Raw genomic sequence first — 23,288 nt, 5'->3', positions numbered from 1 at the left:
ATTCACATTTCAAAATTAAATTATCTTTCTCATGCCTACCTAGGGAGGTTGAGTATCCACATCTGTTTCTCCTTCATGTTCTCAACTTTGCTATATAACTGAGCGTTGGTATATGACCATCACCACCCAGTAACTTAATCCAGAAATAGCCAATCTTCATTCAATGGACCACCATATCCTACTTGTTAGTGCCTTACCCCATGCTATTATGTGGCTAGCATTTGCTAATTTGAAACTTTATCAAATATGGTTTGACTACAGTTACCCTTGACCTCAGCTAGCTGCATGCACAATGGAATGACCTGGGAAGCAATAAAAAATAGCAATGTCTGGCCCCACCCACAGAACTGCTGTTATGATGGATTGGCTCAGTAGTTCACAAACCTGGCTGCACAATGGAATGAAGACCTAGGGAGCAATAAAAAAATACCAATGTCCAGGGCCCTCCCTGGTGGTGCAACTGGTTAAAGTGCAGCACTACAAAGCTGGCCGCAGTCACTTCAGCATGAGTTTGATCCCAGGACAGGGAGGTGACCCACATGGCGCAGTCGAGCTCTCCTGTCTTGCTCACTGTTCCCCTCTGTAGCCTGTTCTGCTCCCCACTCTGTCTGGTGAATACTCTCATTGCCCCTGCACCTCTGGCCTGTACCCCAGTTCTATATGTATAAATACATAATTAATTAAAAACAAAAAAACTCTGGCCCTACCCACAGAGCTGCTATTATAATCGACTGGCATGAACTTGGGCATTGCACTCTCCAGCTAGTCCCAAAGTGCATCTATGGATGAGCACCATGCTCTACCAGGATATTCCTTTTCCAATAGCTTTTCTGGTCTGTCTAGACATCTGTAATAAGCCAGTCTTTCAAATGACAATAGTGTTTTTGTTTTTTGACAAAAGTGTTTTTAACACTTCCTCCTGAGGGTCTTCCAAGACTCTACAACACTTCCTAAATGTTTCTCAGATTCCTCAACATGAGCACAAAAGCTACGAATTAGAGAATTCATATTGTGTCCTCCCTCCTGGTCCTTACACTCCAGTCTGATTAAACACTTTGTCTTTCTAGAACCCATGGTGGGATATATCTTTCCTACTGCTGGAAGTCTCTGTGACACAACTCTGGCCTTTTAACACTTAAATACTATTTCTCACCCCAGTCTGCTATAGAGGTTTCCCACACATATCTCACCTCAGTAACACTTTGGGCAACAATGTAAAATGTGTCATTACTGACTCCATTTTACCAATAAGAAACTGAGATAGAGTGAGGTGAAATGATCTCTGCAAAATCCCATCGGTAAGGAGGGGCACAGTTCCCCATCCAAAGCCTCTGCTCTGTGAGTCACCTCCTTAAAAGCTGTCCCAGATTCTGTGTTTCGGAAACCTTCCCTGTGGCTTTTCATCACATTATTCTTTATTTCAGTTCTACTGTAAGTGGGTGATGTCTCCCAGCTTTGTGTCCTACCACCTCATTTAACCTCTGGCACAAAAACAGGGCACATACCCACCCATGAAATTGTTTAATTAGCACTGATTGGTACTTTCCCAATCTGGAAGCCATACTTTCGAAATTGTACCCTTTGTTATTTTTTAACCAGCTAGCATAACTTGTACTGATTCTGAAATCAATTTACACACCAGGTCCTTTATTGTGACTGAACATTCAGTATTATCAAATGAATTTTTTTCTTCTGTAATTATGTAGATGATTTGTAAAAATATTGCATGTCTATCTTATCAAAATAGAGATAATTATGAAAATTCCCCCCAAAATGGTTAGTCACCTGCTAAAGAATTCACCTAACTGGAGTTTAGTAATCTATGATTTTATGGGGAGAAGTTACAGAATAGATGACAGATCTGGCATAAACTTAGTCCCAAACAGGAAACACACCTAGATCCGCATGAGGAGCACATAGCTCTGGGTCTTGGGTGGTTTTGAAAAATAACCTTCATGCTACTGCATATTTAAGGTGAGATAATCTCTGACTCACTGCATTATAAGCAAAAATAGAAAACTTTACAAAAAACAGTGACGCAAGAAACATAAAAAAAGATAATTAAAATTAGGAAACAGATTGACCCTAATTCTAAAAGTAACACTAAAGGAAAATTAAATATAAAACTTCAGTCAAAGTAAAAGAAAAATGTCATGCCACTAATAGCAAAAGAATGTAAAGGGAATTTAACTGTTTTAAAAAACTGATTCTCAAGTGTATCTGGATGAATAAAGGCAGAAAATAGCCAACAAAATTTTTTTGAGGAAAAAAAGGGACTAATGGGTATAAGGAGACTTTAGCCTACTAAATTTTATTAATTGTTATACAGCTAAAGTGAATGAAATAATGATCCTTGACAAAACAGAAAGTCAAGAAATTACTTCATTTGTATATGGAAATTTTATATATGTAAAGACAGTATTTCTAATCAATGGGGAAAAGGTGGGTTAATTAAGAATGTTGTTGAAATTGCCTTTTTGGATTTGAAAATAACCCTTAGATTACAATGTCTCATGTTCCACAAAAATAAATTCCAAAACATTTAAACATAAAAATTAAAACCATAAAAACATTAGAAGAAATATAATTTAAAAAATAATTTGGGGATCAGGACACTTCCAAGCATGCTGCCAAATTTAGAAATCTTAAGTGAAAACAAAGAGATGTATTTGACTACCCCAAAATAAATATTTTCTAAATAGCAAAAGACCCAATATACTTAAAAGACAAATCTGATTTCATAATCAAATTTGCAACATACCTAGATTAGTACCTTTAAAATATTTTGTTCACTTAACTTCCCACATATGTCTGTAAAAAAAAAAATAGAAAATACCTCAATATAAAAATACGTTGAATATATGAATATAAATATTAGTAATCAAATAAGATGCTTAGTTTTATTAAAATAAGTTCTTTTAAAAAAAGAAACATTTTTATCAGTTTAATAATGTCCTAAATTGATAAATAAATGACAAAATAAGGGTTTTTTTTTTGGACATTTGGGGCCTCAATAGTGGCGCTGGGGTTAATGTCTCAACACTGACAAGCTATCACCAGCCACTGGCAGGGGAAGTAAGAGTTCCATCCCACCCAAGGAGCTGACCCACATGGCCCAGCAGACCTCTCCTGTCTTACTCCCTGCCCGCCTCAGCAGTATATTTCAGCCGATTTGCCTGTTCTGCTCTGCACTCGCTACTCTTGTCTCTGGTGAATCCTCTCACCTCCCTCCCCTCTGGCCTACACCCCAGTTCTTGTATGCATAAATAAATACCTGGCACCTACCATATGTCAAGTGCTAACATTAAGCACTATGGATCTTCATTGCAAATGACAGTGTGTCTGTGCTCAAGGGGGGGCTAATAATACACTTTGACAGAGGAGCGTTTCTGGAAGGCAGTCTGAGAATGTAATTAGAAAGGAGGGATGGGATTGTATGTTACAAAATTAACTGCTTTAGAAACAATAATACACATTTTAAAGCTTCTTTCAACTTCAATAAATATCTTTTCAACTGCTTTGCACTGCCTAAGTGTCCAGTTGATCCTGGTCTCTGCAACATTACTATTAATCATGGGTATAGCCTCTGAAAAGCATTCCTCTGCAGGAAATACAGCCTCATAAATTAAGCAGATAAAAACAATCACATATGTCCTAGGATTGTAGCATTGTGGATAAGTTAATCCTGGAAATAATTTAAATGCTTCAACATCTTCTGGTATGAGCATGTAATGGAATATAATATATAGATAGTCTCAATATTATGTAAGCATGTACTGCCATGGAAAATGATTCCCATTCCATGGAATATGATTACTATGATTCTATTTACTCTAAAAATTATACCAACACATAAGCTTATTCATGCATTAAAAGCTTGGCAAGGTAAACAACAAATTTAATAAAGGTTAATTCTGGTTAGTAGTATGGAGTAAAGTTTTACTTTGTTTTTATACACTTTTATTATTTGAAAAAGTGTTTTATGAACATACATGCAATTTGTTTATAATTTAAAAGCACCTCCTTGGTGGCACAAGGAGTTAAGTGTCTGCACTATTAAGCTACTGGCAGCCACTGCAGCAAGAGTTTGATCCCTGGCTAGGGAGGTGACCCACATGGCACAGCAGACCTCTCCTGTCTCACCCTGCTCCCCCAGCAGTGTATTTCAGTAGATCTGCCTGTGCTGCTCCCCACTCTTGTTTCCAGTGAATCCTCTCATCCCTGACCCCTCTGCACCTCTGGCCCACAATCCCAGTTCTTGTACTTATGCACCCATAAATAAACAATAAATAAGTAAATCTACTGCCATTTTGAAAAAAAAGTGAGAGCAAGAGGGAAGCAGCTACAACTGCTCAAACAGGACAAAGGTCTGTAAATGAAGTGTCCATGTTAACGAGTTAAATGAAATGTGCTTTATTTAGAAGCAGCTAAAGGAGCTTCACTGGGATTAGGAAACTAATATCAAGAATAAAAGCAGATTTAGACAAAATTTGCTTTCTTCCAATCAACTAGATTCAGCAGCAGAAATAATTTTTCACTCCAAAAGGGCACATTTTAATATGGGCAAAAAACATGCAGTGTCCTGAGATTTCTCAGCATGTCAAGGAAGCACCACCAAAGCACATTGAAGTCATTTCCCATCAGTATTTCACATCTCTGTGGCCACAGGGCCTGGCACTGCCAGAGCCAGCTTTGGGCTCTCACTATATTTACTAAACACAAAATTTAAATCCTGCCTGGATCTTGGTCCCACCAATTCCCTGAGTTAACTAACGATCACCTGGGAAGACTCTGGGACAAGAGCTTGAATTTACACCACCACCTTGGCAAAGGCACAACATTTTGGCTCTGATTTCATTTACATTTCTTAAGGATTTGGAATCCTCTTGCTTTCCAATAGAATTGTTTATAGACATCACAGATTTCTTTCACTCATAAGTTTTAGAGAGTTCCATTTCCAGTGAAATCACCTTCAATGTGTCCAATTAAAATGGAAAATTCAAGTAACTAGTTTGTTTATATGATGCCAGTGTGAGTTACTTTTTCACAGCACTGATTTTTTCTGGAAGACTTTTCCCCCTTCTTTTGCCTGAATATGTTCTTGGAAGAACTTTCTTCACCTAAGCCTGTGTCACATCTTCCTAGATGAACCAAATCAGTAACCTACTGGGGGAAAGAATTTGTCTATTTTGTGGATTTGTAAATATCTCTGAAATCAAAAGTAGTATTTATCTGCAGAGTACAAGACAAGCAAACACACAGCTCTCTATAAAAGTTTAAAAATGACCTGGGCTGTGTGTTTGTCAAATTCATAGAACTCTAGGCTAGAAAGGTTAAAGATGGGAAAAAGTGAGGTAGGCAATTTACTATCAGTAAGAGGCTAATTATAAATTCTACAACCTTCTTGCTAACTGCTCTCTTTCTCTTATATCCTCTTTTCATTCAATCCACTAATAAATCATCTTGCCTCTACTTAAAAAAGTTAAAAGGCTAGACGTGTGTTAAAAGTCACCTTAATCTTGCATAGAATTATTTTTCACCCACTAAGGTCCAAGTCACTATCTGTTGCTTGGATTATTTCACCATCTGTCTTGATTTTATCAACCTGCTAGATTCTATACTGTGTCCACTGCACCCACCCCAAAACTCTATTCCCACACTGTCCAACACAGTAGTCACTAGGCACATGTTGTAACGATTACACATTTGAAATGTGATTAGTGTTACATGAGGACCTGATTTCAAATTTATTTAACTTTAATCGATATATTGAGTGATAATGTTTTAGATATGTTGGGCTAAGTAAAATCTATCATTAAAACTAAGTTTACCTGGTTTTGTTTCTTTACCTTTTTTAAATGGCTACTACAAAATTTTAAATTACATAAATGGACTCTTATTATACTATCAGTCATGGAGTTACTGCTTTACAGAGTAATTCTCTTTAAAAACCTCCAGCTGGCTTTGTATGTCAGTGAACCTAACTCCTCATGAGCACTGAGAGCCCTGTTACCTGTATCTGACCTTTTTAGACATCATACCTGTCCCTATCTTATTTCATTCCACTACATTGTCTCTTCAGTACTCCTTTGTCAAGCCATGCCAAGCAAATTTACAACTCATGGTCTGTATCCTTAGTTTCTTTTCTACCTGCAACTTTCTTCCCTCAGATATCTACAAGCCTTATTCCCCAGCTTCCTTCAAGCCTGCTCAGTAGTCACGGCATCAGAGATAACTGACCACCCTATCCCAAACACTTCCTAATTTACCACGATTTTTTTTACAGGAGTACTAATCTCTATATAGGAAACTATATTATACTTATTTGCTTATGTGATTGTCTTCTATTCACTGACAGCCTAACCACGCTCAGAATTTTAAGTTCTTCAAGGAGAGGCTTTGTCATGTCATTCACTGCTGAGCTGGGACTTAGTATAACTCCACAAATACTCGCTGGATGAATGGATGCATGAATACATGAATGTCAACAGGAGACAAGAATGTACAGAGAAAACTACGTCTCTTCACATCCCTAACCATTACTTAACCATTCTCTTGTCCACTGACAGCTACTGGTGCCTTTTTTTTTTTTTAAGATTTATTTATGCATACAGAAATGAGGTACAGGCCAGAGGAGCAGAGGTGGTGACAGGATTCACCAGGGACAGGGTTGGGAGCAGAACAGGCTGACTGACGAAGCACACTGCTGTGGGGAGCAGCAGGCGGGTCAGGAGAGGTCTGCCTCACCATGTGGATCATCTCCGGGGCCGGGGATCGAACTGGCACTGAAGCGGCTGTGGCTAGCTTGCAGTGCTGCATCCTTACCCCTTGTGCCACCAGGGAGAGCCCTGGTGCCATTTTTTTTTAATAGCCTCCTAGAAATATTACAAGTATATATAAACATAGAGCATATGCTTTTTTCCTTTCAGGTAAGATTGAATACTACATTAGCCTGCATGCTGCTCTCCCCACCACTTAGTAATAATATTGCATCTTGGCTGCCTTTCTATGCCTGCACAGAGTGCTGCCTCAATATGTATTTTGTTAGTGACACAGTATTTCCTTTCATGGCTCTGGAAGTTTATTTATTAAGCCCCTTAGTAATGGAAAAGCTTTTAGTATTATACATATTATTAGCTGTAAATTTTTTCATTACTACAAATAATACTACAATGACTATATATAGCTGTATACACACTGGTTGTACCAAATGGTAGCACGAATTAAGTCTTCCTTTAGAGTGTATAAAGTATCCATTTTTATATGTTGTCACCAACTCAATGTGTTATCAAACTTTATTTTTCATTTTTAAGATTAAAAATAGCACCTCATTTTTATAAATAAGGCTAGACGTGTGTTAAAAGTCACCTAGTTTTTTTTTCCCCTTCCCTTGTGCCCATCTTTCCATTTTTATTAGAGGCCATCTTTAAATATTGAAGGAATAGGTATATGCTTTGTTAAACCTGCCCATAAATATGTTCCCCGATGTAACATTTGTGTTTGGTGGTTTTATATGACCACATTTTAAAAGAATGTGGTCAATTTTAATGTTTTTTAATGACTTTTGTATATACTTAAAAAGATCTATGAGTATGTTTAAATATAAAAACGAAGGTCAGAGTGACAGCAAAGTTTATTTATCTTTGCTTCCCACCCTGGAGGGCCACATTATACAAGGCCATGCTATATGCTTCATTTGTCCTATGAGTGTTGAATTTCCAGTTGGAATTATCATTAATTACATGCTAGGAGTGAATTAAACATCACTCATGTTTATTTACAATATTTTAATGTCCTCATTTTAAATCTTTGACCCAGCTGAATTTTTGTGATATAAGAAGAAAAAGATTGAATTTTTTTCCATACTTTTAATGAATAATCTACTCCTCTTGCTGATATAAAATACTACCTTGATCATATACTTTTTTGGGTCAATTTACGGACTTCCTTTCTGCTTCACTTCACTTATGTGCAGTGTTATATGGCCTTGTATCATTCATTATTAATATTTCTACTAGAAAATAAATAAGCAGGGTCAGAAGAACAAAGTGTCAAAATATTGCTTTCCTTCCAGTGCACCCTTTTTACTATTTGTTAATAACTGCTGTAAAGGATTATTGATTAATTTTAAATAGAGTATTAATGAGGTCAGGTCATAGGTCGATTCTGGAATGGGCCAATTTGTTTTGCAAAGAGAAAAGATGCCACAACCTTATGGTGATATTTCTAATTTCAGCCACTCGACTGGAAAGCTGCACATATTACTGAAGACAGAGTGGATGAGAGAGAAATGACAGGGAAGACTTAGGGGAGCCATTACCTCCCCTGAGGTAACCCATTACAGTTATTCGAAAAATAACTCTGGCCCACTAGATGAAGAGCACTACAATCATAAATGAAATATGTATTAGCCACTTGTAATTGATTTGGGAGAAAAACAAACAAACAAAACAGCACATCCAAATGGAAATTTCAAAGCTACAAGATAAGTAAAATAGCATACACCCCTGTGCATCCTCTGGGGTACAGGTAAGAAAATGAACTTTGCAGATCTTGGGACTTCCTTTAGTTTTATGTTTAAACACTCCCCAAACTTTATTTCTTAAATTTGTACTCTATAAGTAGCTATTAGTATAACGACCACATGCATTACCTATTGTAAACTGTAACACTGTTGTTTTGCTGCACTGTACAAGTTGACAAAAATTCCTAAAATTCTAACTCCAAAAGCCATCACCATTACTAAACTTCTTTTTAATTAAAATTTTATTTATTTTTGTATACAAGAACGGGGATACAGGCCAGATGTATGGGAGAGGGAGGATTCACCAGAGACAGGGGAACAGAACAGGCAGATGTACTGAAATACACTGCTGAGGGGAACAGTGGGCAGACAGGAGAGGTCTGCCAGGCCATATGGGTCAGCTCCCTGGCCAGGGATGGAACTCTGCAGTAGTGGCTGTGGACAGCTTCACAGTGCTGCGCTTTAACCCCTTGCGCCACTAGGGAGGCGCCACCATTACTAAACCTTTTAACTTGAATGACTGAAGAGCACCATAAATGGGACGGGTGAGAAAGAGGGAGTTATATCTCCAAAGTACAGTGGTTAAACCAACCTTTAGATCTGGTTCCAAATGGAAATCGAGCATCTTCTGGTGCACTAGGGACACAGGAGCTTGCAAATGCTCATTCCTACAAGTTACGGAAGCCTGGGTGTTTTTGCAGCTGTCAGACACAGAATTTCAGGGTTTCGAATGGACCACACCACCAGAATCTTTGTATGAACCAAAGTAAAGATCCTTGAAATGGTTATAACAAGAAACAGCAGAGAAATGCCTACTCCCAAGAGAGTCAATAAATCTTCAGTCAAGTCTTTCCTATGGTAGGATCAAATCTGTTATGTTGGCTTTGATGATCATTTTTACTTGGAGGACCCATTCTAAAAAAAATAGCTAACTCCCTTTTTCTCTGGTATTCAGAACCATAAACGCTCTGAATTCTCCAATTTGACAGGAGGGAAAAAAATCTTTTTCTATCTCCCTACATGCCAGATTTAAACTGTACCTCCTCCTTGAATTAAACTCTTTAATTCAAGCTCTGATATCTGGAATTGTCTTCACCATTCAGCCTCAAAGCTAAAACTAATGATTTAGTCTGGTATCACTAGGTTTCTTTTGCAGGCACTTTTTTTTTATTACAAAGTTTATTTTTACATCATTTTGCACATTTTTTTCCATCTCGATTGTAATCCCCGCGGGCTTCCCATCACCAGATCACCCCTGTGCCACCACCCTAGTCCCATGCATTTCCCTCCCTCCCCCCCCCCCCCCGTTTTTGATCCCATTCCCCATTCAGCCCCACAGAATGTCTGCAGGCACTTTTAAAATCTTTAAAATGTCCATTTAAAAAACGCTTGCCTCAACTACACTTTTGATCCTACTGTTTTTTTTTTTCCATTGGCTTCCTTGTCTTTAGGTTAAAACATCATTTTGCCTCTTTTCTCTTACCTTGCTCATTCAAAGAAACCTAATTTTCTTTTTTCTCTTCCACCTGGTTAATTAGAATTTCTATTTTTGGATAATATATCTCCTGATTGCCCTCAGACAATATGCTCCTTCCAATACTTCAGAGCAATTTTCCACAAATGTGCCCGGTCATAAGATGTAAAAAAGGGGTAGGAGAAGTATTCCCCTTATTCAAAATACACACTTTGGGGCTCCCCTAGACATCAAGAATTACAAACTACTTGGGAATGAATATTTTGTAAAAAGTCCTCAGGTGATGCTGATGAACAGGCAGGGCTGGGAAAGACTTCAAGTTCTCTTCTTCAAATTAAGGAATCAATGGAGTGTAAAGTAGACTCTTTTAATGGTAATAACCACCTCTATTGTCATTTTAAAAAGAAAAGGGTCTGAGTGATCTTTACTTCTTCCATCTCTTGTTCTGAAAAGCTGTATCTTTTCAACGTGTAGTCTATTTTCAACCACCACTTTTAGCAACATCACCACAGCCACTACCCGCGCCAGATGGCACAGACACCGTGCATGCCCAGTGACAGGGACACAGCACATTTTATCTCCTAACGACAGGCAGTGAATGGCCAGAGTAGATCAAGGCAGCTGGGTGAAACCACAAGGATCAGAATCTCTGAGTATTAAAATACCCAAGGGTACTTATTGGGAAATCTTTCTTACAAAGAACCTACAATCCCTCTGAGATGGTAATTTGCCCCATGAATGCTAACAAATAAGTCACTTTAAATTTACAGCCAAAAGAGCATTTTTTCCTAATATTTATAAAAGGTGGCCATGATAGCCACCAAATCTAAAATTTTAAATTGGGTTCTTAAAAGAAATAAATTCAAACTGACCAGGAGACACCCATGAATTAGTTTCCAAGTAGTTCTTCCCTTCAGCAAATAAAAACGGACTCAATGGGCTCCAAAATACCATACGAAATGGCTCACTCAATCAAAAAGCAACGTTACTGAATTCTCTTTAACAGGCTGGTCCTCTTAAGAGCTATTATTAAAGCTATATATATATCATATTCTGAGATCAGGAGACCATAAAGTTAGACAGCAGTATTAACAAAATCGTTTGTATTAATTCTCACACCTTAAAAGATTTTGCAAACTTTTATAATGTTGCCAGTGTCTACTTCATATGCAGTAAGTGATCAGTTAGCAGTCTCTTCATTTTTCTGTCAGAAAATCTGCCAACAGTTACCAAGCTGCTGCAAGTGGACAAAGTGCCAAAAACAAATGCACCTGCAAAGGATTTTACAGGAAAGACTCAAAAGTTCATTTCGAAATGGAGTGCTTGAAACTTGGTAGAATGAAACAATACCATTACATGATAGGTCCTGATAGACCTGTGTAATATTTGCAGAGCACAATATTCACTATTTCACCTGCTCCCAAACAACAATGTAAAAGGCTATAACAGAAAAATATATACATCCAGTCAAATCTTCCCTTCACTGTAAGGATGAGGGACGCATGGGTGAGAGCCGGGAGGTCACTGCCGACTGCAGAGCACTCCTATCTGCAAGGTAGGCAAGACTTCTACCTCTGTCAGCTCTGGCATTCTGGTGTGGTGAACACTGAATCGGGAAGGACTCAGTTTGTGCTAATTTTTCATCTAGAAGGCATGGACCTCACCTTCTGCTTTCAGCTTATTGCTCTTCATTGGAATGTTTAATAGTAGCAGATACTGGGGCCTCCCTGATGGCCCAGGGATTAAACACACAGCCCTATCAAATTATCATCAGTCACTGCAGCATGAGTTCAATCCCCATCTAAGGAATTGACCCACATGGAGCAGTAGGCCTCTCCTGTCTTGCCCTATGCTCCCCTCAGTAGTGTATTTCAATGTATGTTTTGCTCCCCACTCTGTCTCTGGTGAATCCTCTCATGCCCCACACCCCTGGCCTAAACCCCAGTTCTTATATGCATAAATAAATAAATCATTTGAGAAAAGTATCAATTATTTGTGCATAATTTTGGGGATGCTTACCTGTTGAGTAACTTATTGCACTACATTGATAACCCTAAATGACACATTTAAAAAAATATTTATTTATTTATGCACACAGAACTGGGGTACAAGCCAGAGGTACAGGGATGGTGAAAGGATTCACCAGAGACAGAGTGGGGAGCAGAACAGGCAAAGTGATAAAGTACACTGCTGAGGGGAGCAGTGGGCGGGTCAGGAGAGGTCTGCTGTGCCATGTGGGTCACTTCCAGGGCTGGGGATCAAACTCATGCTGAAATTGGCTTAGCTTCTTAGTGCTGTGCTTCAACCTGCAGCACCACCAGGGAGGGCTCCATAAGTGACACATTTTTGATGACTATCAACACAATCTTGATGCTGCCATAGGTATCACATATGGGGCCAACTATTTTTATTTCAGGGTTGTCCAGTTTATCAAAATGATACAGTCTTTGGTCGAAAATAAAAATTCTTACTTTAGGGGGCTCCCTGGTGGTCTAGGGGTTAAGTCTCAGTCTGAGAGCAGTGCTATCACTACTATGGCCTGAATTCGATCCCATCCAGGAGCTGACCCACAAGGTACAGCAGACCTCTCCTGTCTTGCCTGCTGTTCCCCTCAGCAGTGTACTTCAGAAGATCCACCTATTCTGTTCCCCACTCAGTCCTGGTGAACCCTCTCAGCCCTCCCCCTCCCCACCTCTGACTACACCCTAGGTCGTCTACGCAAAATAAATAAAATGCAAAAATTCTTTTATTAGTCAAACCTTATAGTTTGTGAATCCATTTTAAACTCCACACGAGTTACTTTTTTTTTTTTTAAGAAAGAAAACCTCAATTGTTAAATACTGCTATTCCTTAAAAAGACAAAATAGGCCTCACTGGTGGTGCAAGAGGTTAAGCAGGGCCCTATCAAACTATCACCAGCCACTGCAGCACAGAGTTTGAGCCCGGGCAAGAAAGCTGACCCACATGGTGCCAGAGACCTCTTCTGTCTTGCCCACTGCTCCCCTTACTAGTATATTTCAGAGGATCTGCCTGTTCTGCTCCCCACTCTGTCTCTGGCCTGTACCCTAGTTCTTAGCTGGATAAATAAATAAATCTTTAAAAAAGAAAAGGCAAAATAGATCATTATAGATCATTTATAACCTTAATTAAAACAATGATCTTAATAGTTTTAAAAATCTCCAAATTCTGACACTATTATCTGAAGTAAAAAATATCCACAGACCTACTAGCTAAGAACAAGAGAAATTTTAAATATTGTCTTTGAATGCTTGAATGTTGACCTTTTTTCCAGTCCATTCCTTAAATCAACTAAACATTTAGAAAATCATTTACTAAATGATTAGTAAATGGGCTTTCCTGGTGGTGCAAGGAGTTAAAGTGTAGCACTACGAAACTATCTGCAACCACTGTAGCGCAAGTTTGATCCCTGGCTAGGGAGGTGACCCAAGTGGCACAGCAGACCTCTCCTGTCCCACCTGCTGCTCCCCTCAGCAGTGTATTTCAGTTGACCTGCCTATACTGTTTCCCATTCTGTCTCTGGTGAATCCTCTCACCCCATACCGCTAGCCTGTACCCCAGTTCTTGTATGGATAAATAAATAAATCTTTAAAAACAAGAAAGAAAATATTTTACTATTTATCTGCCTCATACAGATAACATTCAGTTCAAAGAAATTTTGGAGCTATTACCCATTATTATTAATTTTACAGTGGTCATGGCAAATATTTAATAAATGCCTAATATATGAAAGATCTGGAGCTCAGACTTTTTTTTATAAGCCAACTTTAAGAAATGAATAAATGCACATCATACAAGAATATAGTCCTTTTTGTGTTACTTGTAAAAGGAAGTTTTTACTCATGAATTCCACAAATTCAAAAACTTTTTAAAATTCTGATTGTTTTCATTACATGCATATTGCTTCTCAGCTCTTTCCAGAACATAGCCCTCTTTCCACCAGCAGCCAACCTAAACTTTCTATCAAAGTCCTTTTTCAGACACTAACCCGCACACATCATTTCAATGAACCTCAAAATATTTCACTACATTTCTTATTCAAAGATCATTTAAAATAAACCACAAGCTTCTCACTGAAGTGAATATGATCACTATATGCAACTCATGTTTCATGTTGCAATTTCATTTTGAGCTTAGTACCTATTGTGCAATTCTAAACTTTTGTAACTTAAGTATTCCATACATATCTTACGAAGGATTACTTTTTTTCCTTACATCCATGATTCAATGAGCAAATTTTCCGTAATTAAAAAAAACAAAGTTAAATATAAGTTAAAATTAGCCTTCTCATGTTTCCAATCATTACCCCTCATTTTTTAAGATGAAAAGGGTTCTTCAAAAGGTGTGCTACTTAGAATAAGGCTTCTCCAATTCTGAATATGAAACAATAAACTCTAGACTGAGTTCTACTTTATTCACTGGTTAAGTCAGATTTATGACCTCCTCTCCCCATTCCTGCTACTGTGAATTTTGAATGAAACAACTTCAATTGTAACAGAAGGAACATCTGTTGCTTTTTTTCACCAGGGCTTTCCTAACTGAAAGAAAGGCTCTTAGCCGGACCTCCTCCTATCCCACTCCTCCACCCCACCCACAGTAAGTTCCTTAAAACTTTTTACAAGTAAATGTATTATTTAACTTTCCCTTTACTTAAAATGCCATAGTTTAACTATAAACATCCACTTGCTTATTAACATTCAAAACATGAGAACATGATATATACACATTAAAAAGCAAGGGATGTGAATATTCATCTTAACTAAAATGCAGACATCATGAGCATACTTGAAGGGATCAACTCAAGTTGTCACACACTCTAGGCTCCCCAGTATTGTGAGGGGTAAGATTTTCTTCACACAATCTAGCTTCATATAGGATCTTTCATGCTATATTTTCTTTGCCAATCCAGCGCTAGCATAATGGCAGTCACTACCCCAAGCAGACACCAAATGGTGCCACCCACACTCTCACACTGTGCCTCATAATAAACCATAAAGCAGTGGAATGCACCGGCCCCTTTATGAGCAAACAATGCCTGAGCTTCATTAGAATACAGCTGACATTTTCAAAGCACAAATAGTTTTAAGAAGAATGTACTAGGGAAAAAAGAATGAAATAGTTTTAAAAGCTGATTTTTAATCAAGTGTCAAGTCTGTTCCAAAGACCTCGAGGAAGCATATTTTGCTGTTGACAATTTAAAAGTTTTCGTAAAAGAAGAAAAAATGTATAGTTAAAGGCAGAGCTGATTTTATTAACTACTGGAAAGAAATGAAAGTAAAAACTATCATTTGAATTGCACTCACAAGTAATATCCAGAAGGCACCTTTAAAAACCATTCATTTCCTTAACTGCTTCCTTATTCTTGAACGAAGAAAACTGAACTAAAGAATTATTTTCACATTTCAACTGATTTGCAAAAGTAACAGTGATAAACTAAGCTGACTCTACCCCTCCCCCCCTGCTCACCCCAACCCCCATACCCTGTAGTTTTCCTGTCTGCAACCAGCAAGGACGTCTTGAATTCAGCGAGTGCTCTTGGCTACTTATCAATTTAACATTGCTGCTGTTGAAAATTTACAAAATAAACGCTGTAAAATCTCACCCCGCAGAAAGAAAGAAGATGATCTCGCTTACCTGGTCTAAAGAAGCATGCCTCTCACTGCAGTACCAACAACACTCTACAGTCTTTGTTACCATTCAGTGGAAACTTGAGACTGTGCCAGACATAAGCAATCGAGCTCAGAAAAGCTCAATTTAAAACACTTCTCAGTAAAACTAAAAAGATGCTCAAGAAAACCGTTCAGTTAAGCGGCTTTCAAAAGACCGGGGAAAACCTGCAGTGCAAGAAAGACACTTCAAAAGAAACTGAAAGTGCATGCCTTAAGGCGACGAGGGGACCTTTTCAGATAGAATTTTACTTTCTTATTAGAGGTTAAAATACTTTGAAAAGTATTTTAAAAGTAAAGCTGATAAAATGCCAATATTTTTCTAGAAATCCCTTAAATTTTAGCAAAGCCCCCCAAAACAGCTTAAACTTACTCATGAAGCCTGCATACTTTGAATTATACATGTCAGGGTGTTTGCTGGCTCCACAGCGGTCACAAAGCAGGAGACCTCAATGCATCTTGAAAGCAGAGCAAAACATGAGTTTCAAGGGAAAAAAAGAGAAACCCTCCAAAAACTGGTTAGGGTTTTTCAACCTCTAATAACTGTCCGGCTTTTCTGGGAGGGAAAAAAAAAGTCCTGGTCCTGCCCCCTGAGATAGGAGGCTATGCTTCAATGCCAAAATGAATGACAGGCCCATTTCTGATATCAACAAAGAGCAGCTTAGTTGTACTTGAGTTCCCCCCCCCCCCACTTTCCCACACAGAAGTTCTACATTTTTCAGGTTAGTACCTTTATATCTAGGGTTAAGTACCTTTCTCTATTCTCTCAAGAGAACCTAATTATGTTGTCCTAGTTTTTTAAATGATTAATTAAAAATATATGCATACTCATCTCACTCAATTTTTCCTAGGCAGGAAATTGAACAAAAGAAGTCCTTTTAAGTTCCTTTTCAAATATATCCTTTGCAATTTCAGCTCATCTATGACTAATAATTAATATTAGTAAGTTTTTCCTGCATCTTCATACACAGACACAAAGAGAAACAAAACGCAAAACACAGATAACAAAAATAAGGTAACTGAGATTAGAAAATTTTTAACTAGCTAAATGTAAAAATTATTTTTTGTAAGGTACATGCTTCTGTTATACAATTTCAAAATAATAAAAACTTCAATCAACAACATATATTTTACTGAACCCCTATTATGTGTCAAGCGCCACTTGGGCCTCTGGGGATATAGCAGTAAACACAACAGACAACACACTATAGAAACAAAAATCTCCATCTTTAGTGAATTTATTAGTTTATATCTCAGTTCCCCAAGAGTTCCACTCTGCTCAGAAAGGTCACTTTCCTTCTTTGATTAGTTTCCACCTCATCTGAAATATTCCCATTGAAAGTAAGTTTGAAAACAGCTCCAGGAAGGTGAAGATTTTGTTTTGTTCAAGTCCTATCACTTTCCTAGTGTCCACCACAGTATCTGCTAAACACCCAAAGAGAGCTTTTTTCTTAGTCAAACTTTTCTTTGCAGATTATGTATCACCAATCACACTTAATATGGACAGAGATATGCAAAAAGCTATATAGAATAGGATAAAAATGAAATTGTGTTGTAAATGTGTATTTCTTTAAAATTGAAAATACTAGATGGCCTACTATCTTTTTAGGTGCTAAGTTCTGCTCTCACTAGTAGTTGTAAGGTCATTGTAATATTTGAGCTAAGGAATCAGTTAAAATTCCATACAGTGAGTTTTTGTGGATAGTTAGATTTCAGAGGAATTTTGAATAAAAAGAAGAAACTTGGAATTTACCAAGGATCTAGTCAATTTTTTGTGTTAAATACCTGTATACTTATATCCATTTATATATCCACAATTAGAAATAATTTTAAACTCCCCATTATTCTTGTCATCAATCTTGGTCTCCTTACCAGAAAAAAAGCATACATCTCAAATCTATCATTCAGCCGGAAGTACAAACCTATGCCACCAATGTCTCCAGAGCCTGGACATTAAGAGAACAATAAGGTCACACCTGTTTGGTCACAGGTTTAAAACAAAAGGAAAACATACTTCCCATAATTCAGGTACATTCACTGAACTTACAAATAGCAGAGAACCCCTCACCTTCACCCCTTCAGACAACAATTGCAAATTCAAGTAGAAATGACCTGGAATATTCATACATTTAATGCATGCTCTGATAATAAATCTAATAATAGCAACCCAACGGTAGGAAGACATGACTGAGGTCAAGAAATAGGCAGGCTAAGGTGGTGTCAAAGTAGCCTTCTATTTTTCCTGAAGATGCAGTTTTTTCTTTCTAGCCATCATTCTTTCTTTCAACAAAAACATATCCCTAATGTATCAGGCACAGTTAGGCAGTAAACTGACCTGTTTCCTACTGGGTACTCCTGAAGTTTCACCTTCAGCTATCTCTACTCTTCCATCTATTCCCTTCTCTCTGTTTGCCTTTCTTGCCAGTGTCCCTTCTCTTGTCCCAAATTCCTTCCTCATACTGCCCTTCAATCTACTCCCAAGATGCTCTTGGGAGCAGCATAATCACTACCACCTGTCTTCCTCCATGAGCTGTAGGGATATTCATGAGTCTTCCCACTGGCATAAATAAATGCATCTGATGTAGTCCTCTCAAACAATTTCTCCTTTCTCTTATATAGAAAATCCAGTGAAACAACATAGTATTTATATCAATTATCTAGACAATACCAAAAGGAGTAAGGCATTCTTCCCCAGGTCCATAAGCTAATATACTTGCACTTGAGTTGGCAAGTTGACCAAAAGTTAACTACAGTGTTATACATGTTTTATGATGCTATAGGCAGAAATGCCATTATAGCACAATGATAGCATTTCTCATTCTTGCTCCACGTCAGCCAAGCATAACTAGCTACCAGATTTGTATAACGGGAAATGGAAATTAGCTACACTGTTTCCAACCTTAATCATATTTTCAGGTAAAATACCTATTTTTCCTTAAGATGACCACACCTCAAGCAGATGTCTGCTACTACCACCTGCACAGATAAGTGTGGGGTTCTTTAAACTATCATACAAGCAACTTCACCTTCACTTGCTCTTCTTCCTCTACCTTTTAAGCAGACATTTTCCAAAGTTCAATCCTTGATGCTACTTTCCTCAAGACTTAAACTCCTGTATCAGGTAACAGTAACCATTTCTGTGGTTTTACCACCTCTATATAGATGACTACAGAAATGTGTATCTCCAGCTCTAGATATCTCTGTTCTCCTCTGCTCAAAATGATTTTTAAAAAATTTTTTACACAGAAGAACTGGGGTATAAACCAGAGGTATGGTGGGGAGGGAGGTGAGAGCATCACCAGAGAGAGAGTGGGGAGCAGAAAAGGCAGATCTACTGAAATGCACTGCTGAGGGGAGCTGCAGGGAAGACAGGAGAGGTCTGCTGCGCCATATGTGGGTCACTTCCTTGCTGGGGATCTGACTTAGGCCCTCCTGTTGACAGTACATGACATGGGCGTAAATTTTTATTTACAATTGCCTATTAGACATCTGTCTGTATGTCCTATAATCTCAGCTCCATTTTGGTAGTATTTAATTCGTTTCCCACATCCCTAAACAAACACTTCTGCCTGTGTTCATTCCCTCAACATTTAAATAAAAATTTATTTATTTAGGCATACAGAACTGGGGTATAGGTCAAAGGTGCAGGGGTGATGAGAGGATTCACCAGAGATAGAGTGGGAGGCAGAACAGGCAGACTGATGAAGTACATTGCTGAGGGGAGCAGCAGCCAAGACAGGAGAGGTCCCCTCCTTGGCCAGGGATCGAACTGATGCTGCAGCGGCTGCGGAGAGCTTCATAGGACTTGTGCTTTAATTTGTTGCACCACCAGTGAGGGCCCCATCCCCTCAACATTTGAAAGTCATCATCATCTAGAACAGAAACTGATTTTTTATTCTTGTCTTTTCCTTACCACCCAAAATGCCTACACCGTTTGCAATTTTTTCCTGAAACACACGGCATCCCTCTGTTTTAAAAACAAAACAAAATAAATAGTAAATACAATAAATACATGTTACGTCTTCAACAGCCAGTGAGATGATATACTCAACCTGGACCCAATCTACCACCTTCCCACCCTATCTCTTACTCAAACCCTTAAGCATGCTTTAGTACAGATGATTTAGGGGAGCGCAAAGAGTCAAGTGGCAGGCTTTACAGAATGAGGCAGGCATATGCCAGTATTTCAGAGAAGTATCTAAGGGAGGGATAGAAACCTCCTGATATCTAGAGTTACATTATCAAAAATAGCAGTAATGCTGGACACGTGCAGCTACTTTTTTTTTAAACTTTTATTTATTTATGCATACATGTAAAAACTGGGGTGTAGACCAGAATGTGGGGGGGGGGAGAGTTGAGAGGATTCACCAGAGACAGAATGGGGAGCAGAGCAGGTGGATCTACTAAAATACACTGCTGAGGGGAGCAGAGGGCAAGACAGGAGAGGTCTACTGTGCCATGTGGGTCACCTCCCTGGCTGGGAGTTTGAACTTATGCCACAGTGGCTGGCAACAGCTTGATAATGCTGTAACTTAAACCCTACACCACTAGAGAGGTCCACACATGGCTACTTAAATTTAAATTGATTAATGTAAAATAAAATTAAAATATCATTTTCCCAGTTACATTCAATACACGTTACATCTTGAACAACCATGAGATGATATCCTCAACCTGGCCCACCTTCCCACCCTATCTTCTACTCAAACCCTTAAGCATGCTTTAGTATAAATGATTTAGGGCAGCCCAAAGTGTCAAGTGGCAGGCTTCACAGGATGAGGCAGGCATATGCCAGTATTTCAGAGAAGTATCTACAGGAGGGATAGAAACCAAAAATACCAAAAAGGACAGAAGATGCTCATTAAAGTCCTCACAAATTGGGAAGGGATGGAACTTTAGACATAAGACTGAGTCTTAGAAAAGGAATTTGGTATAGTGGAGAGAGCATGAACCCTGGAATCAGAACACTTCATTCAGGTATTTATTTATTAAGAGACAGAAACATTAAATTCAAGCTAGTCTGATATGAGAAGAAATTAATTGGCTTAGCTGGCTCACAGAATGCAAGGCAAGGTGAGACAGCCAAACTAGAAGGGTCAGTGATGTCGCTAGGTCTCAGAAACTCAAGGTTGTTAGGTCTGTGTCTGTCTGACTGCCTTCCTCTGTCTTTTGCCTTTGATTTTCTTCCATGTCAGCATTATTTTCTCTTGCTCTAGATCATCAGCCTTCACAATGTTGGAAACATGGTCTCTGATGTGTCACTAGTTTATTATCCTACATATGCCATTAACCCTCCTCATCTTAGGCTTTAAAATAGCAGGAAGACACTCACTGGCTGAACTTGGTTAGGTTCTTGTCCTGGCCAAAGAAATGTCAAAATGATAACATGTAGAACAATCAACCATGGTTAGAAGGACATAATCATGTAAAATGTGGTAACCAGGCAGATAAAAAGAGATTGGTGGAGGAACTGCAGTATCCCCATCAAGGATGGCTCGCTTTGCTATTTCTGGACAAGTCAGTTAAATATAAGAGAGTAAGTGACTTGCCACCAGTCTAGTAAAAGTCAAGTTTTAGCTTTAGTAACTGTACTCTGATCTCTACAATGTTCCTAAAGAATCAAGGGGGTTTTGTGGGGGCTTGTTATATCTCTCTTTATGTCATTTACCTCTTTAAGGCCACACTGTTTACTCTGCAATAGTCTTCCTTAAGCAGTGAAGGACTCTGGCTTTCACACTTACTTCCCGCTTCAGAAATTTTTATTTTCCCTTCTCTGCTGAGTTCATCTTGAAATCTAAAATGCAGAGATCTGCCCTTTTAACCCTCCTTTCCATTTCTCCTGAACTACCTTTCTATTAAGTGTGATGCCTATCTCCACTATTTTACCCTTCTCAGAAACTATTATTATTTCAATTTGTACCATGCGCCATGTACCTCTTACATGATAACTACCATGCAAGGCACAGAGGACATAAAAATAAAAGTCATAGTCCTTATCCTCAAAAAAAAAAAAAAAACAAAAAAACAAAAACTAAAAACCACAACTCAGTTTGGCTCCTCTCCAGCTGCTCAAACGAAACTGCGCTGTCTGAAGGAGACAGTCAGCTCTACCTTGAAATCCAGTAATACATACTTACAGTGCCTGGCCTTGCTCTATTTGACTTTGTTGATCATACAAATCACATTTTCTAAATAATTGAAATTATTCTTGCTTGGCTTTTGCAAAGATCATTTCTTCTCTATTTTATCCCTACCTTCTGGGCTGATTCTTTTCATGTATTCTAAATGGATCAACCATGAACTTCTTTCTTGCTATATTTTTGCTTTAGAAGGTGACCAGTGACATAATTTATTATTCAAACTGGTTTAGCCATTGAGTATGTCAGGGAGCACACACTATTAATAGTTATGATGGGATACAAATGAAGCTGTTTGGAATAGCTGGTACATCTGGATTCTTGCTTAAAATACCTTAAGTAGTTCCTGTTTCCAAATCTTTAAGCAAGGCATACAAAATCTATTTAGAACTAACCATCTCTTACAGCTTCAACATGTACTTTTTTATTGCTGAAACCCAGACCTACCTCAAAACCTATTTTTAGTCAGTCCTCAGATCCTCAGAATATACTCAGATTATATCCAGCAGGGAGATTCACTTGAATTTCTCCCCTACTCAACAACAACCTTGTAACTTCCCCTCTCACCCCTAGTCACCAGGATCCAGAAACTACTCAGAAAGCCCATATTCAGGCAAGAAAATGGAGGATTGTCAGTATCAAGTAATTTGTATGACTGCTACTAAGTGTTTGAGCAATGATTCTAATTCAGTTCTTAACTTCTCAAAGTCCACACACATAATGACTATGGAACTAATGGTAGCTATAAATTCGAAGGGTAGATATAATCACAGGGCTTACTAGACACTAATATAGTTCTCTGTATCACACATTAATGCCAATTAAACTCTTCTAAACGGGGGGAAATGAATGCAAAGAAAATCATTTCAGTCACTTGCCAAAAAACCCTTTGGAGGTTCCCTCATCAAATAGATCATAATAGGCTCTTAATAATATGATCTCAAGTTTCTTTTTTAGGTTCAACTCTTACACCTCCAGGTACATGAATTATTTACTATCCTCTACACTTTACTGTTCATACTTATCACAGACTTTACTGTTAAGTTCTTTATATTCTCCACCTGTTAAACTAAAAAGTTATAAAAATGTTCCCTCCTCAGTGAAGAGATTTCCAATTCTCTAAAGCAGACCTGGTTGTAAAGTTTCCACAGCATGATGAACACATATTTATTACATTTATCATATTCCTTTGTTAATTTATATGCCTGTGACTTTCAATAGTGTGTAAACTCCACCACAGTTTTCTGGTTCTCTAACCCCCTTAGGCTATCCTCACCCCCTTATTGTGTAGAAAACCATGTAGTAAACAATAAATACTTAATAAATGTACAAACAAGTGCCCTTTATTAATCAAATACCTTAGGCGCTACCATCCATTAAAGGAACTCTACTGACTATAGAAGAATTTTGAGCTACTCTGGCCTGATTTCCAGGCTCTTAATGACCAGACACAGATGCTATTTTTTTTT

The 23,288-nt window shown here is 38.2% G+C and overlaps 1 protein-coding gene across 3 annotated transcripts in view; it reads right to left on the bottom strand.

Annotated features, from left to right (window-relative positions):
- Positions 1 to 23,288, bottom strand: part of TFDP2 (transcription factor Dp-2 (E2F dimerization partner 2)) — a 151,511-nt gene that overhangs the window by 38,892 nt on the left and 89,331 nt on the right. Inside the window, exon 1 of one of the 3 annotated variants that reach the window (XM_004682142.2) lies at positions 15,651 to 15,692. The exons of the other annotated variants lie outside the window; for them this stretch is intronic. The gene's annotated coding sequence lies outside the window, so the exon portion shown is untranslated. Of the gene's footprint in view, positions 1 to 15,650; positions 15,693 to 23,288 lie in introns of those variants that run through there. 3 annotated transcript variants of the gene reach the window in all.

The sequence above is a fragment of the Condylura cristata genome, unplaced genomic scaffold (genome assembly GCF_000260355.1).
Source record: "Condylura cristata isolate star-nosed mole 26May11 unplaced genomic scaffold, ConCri1.0 scaffold00014, whole genome shotgun sequence".
Taxonomy (NCBI): domain Eukaryota; kingdom Metazoa; phylum Chordata; class Mammalia; order Eulipotyphla; family Talpidae; genus Condylura; species Condylura cristata.
The sequence above is the reverse complement of the archived record's forward strand: the minus strand, read 5'-3'. Positions and strand labels throughout refer to the sequence as shown.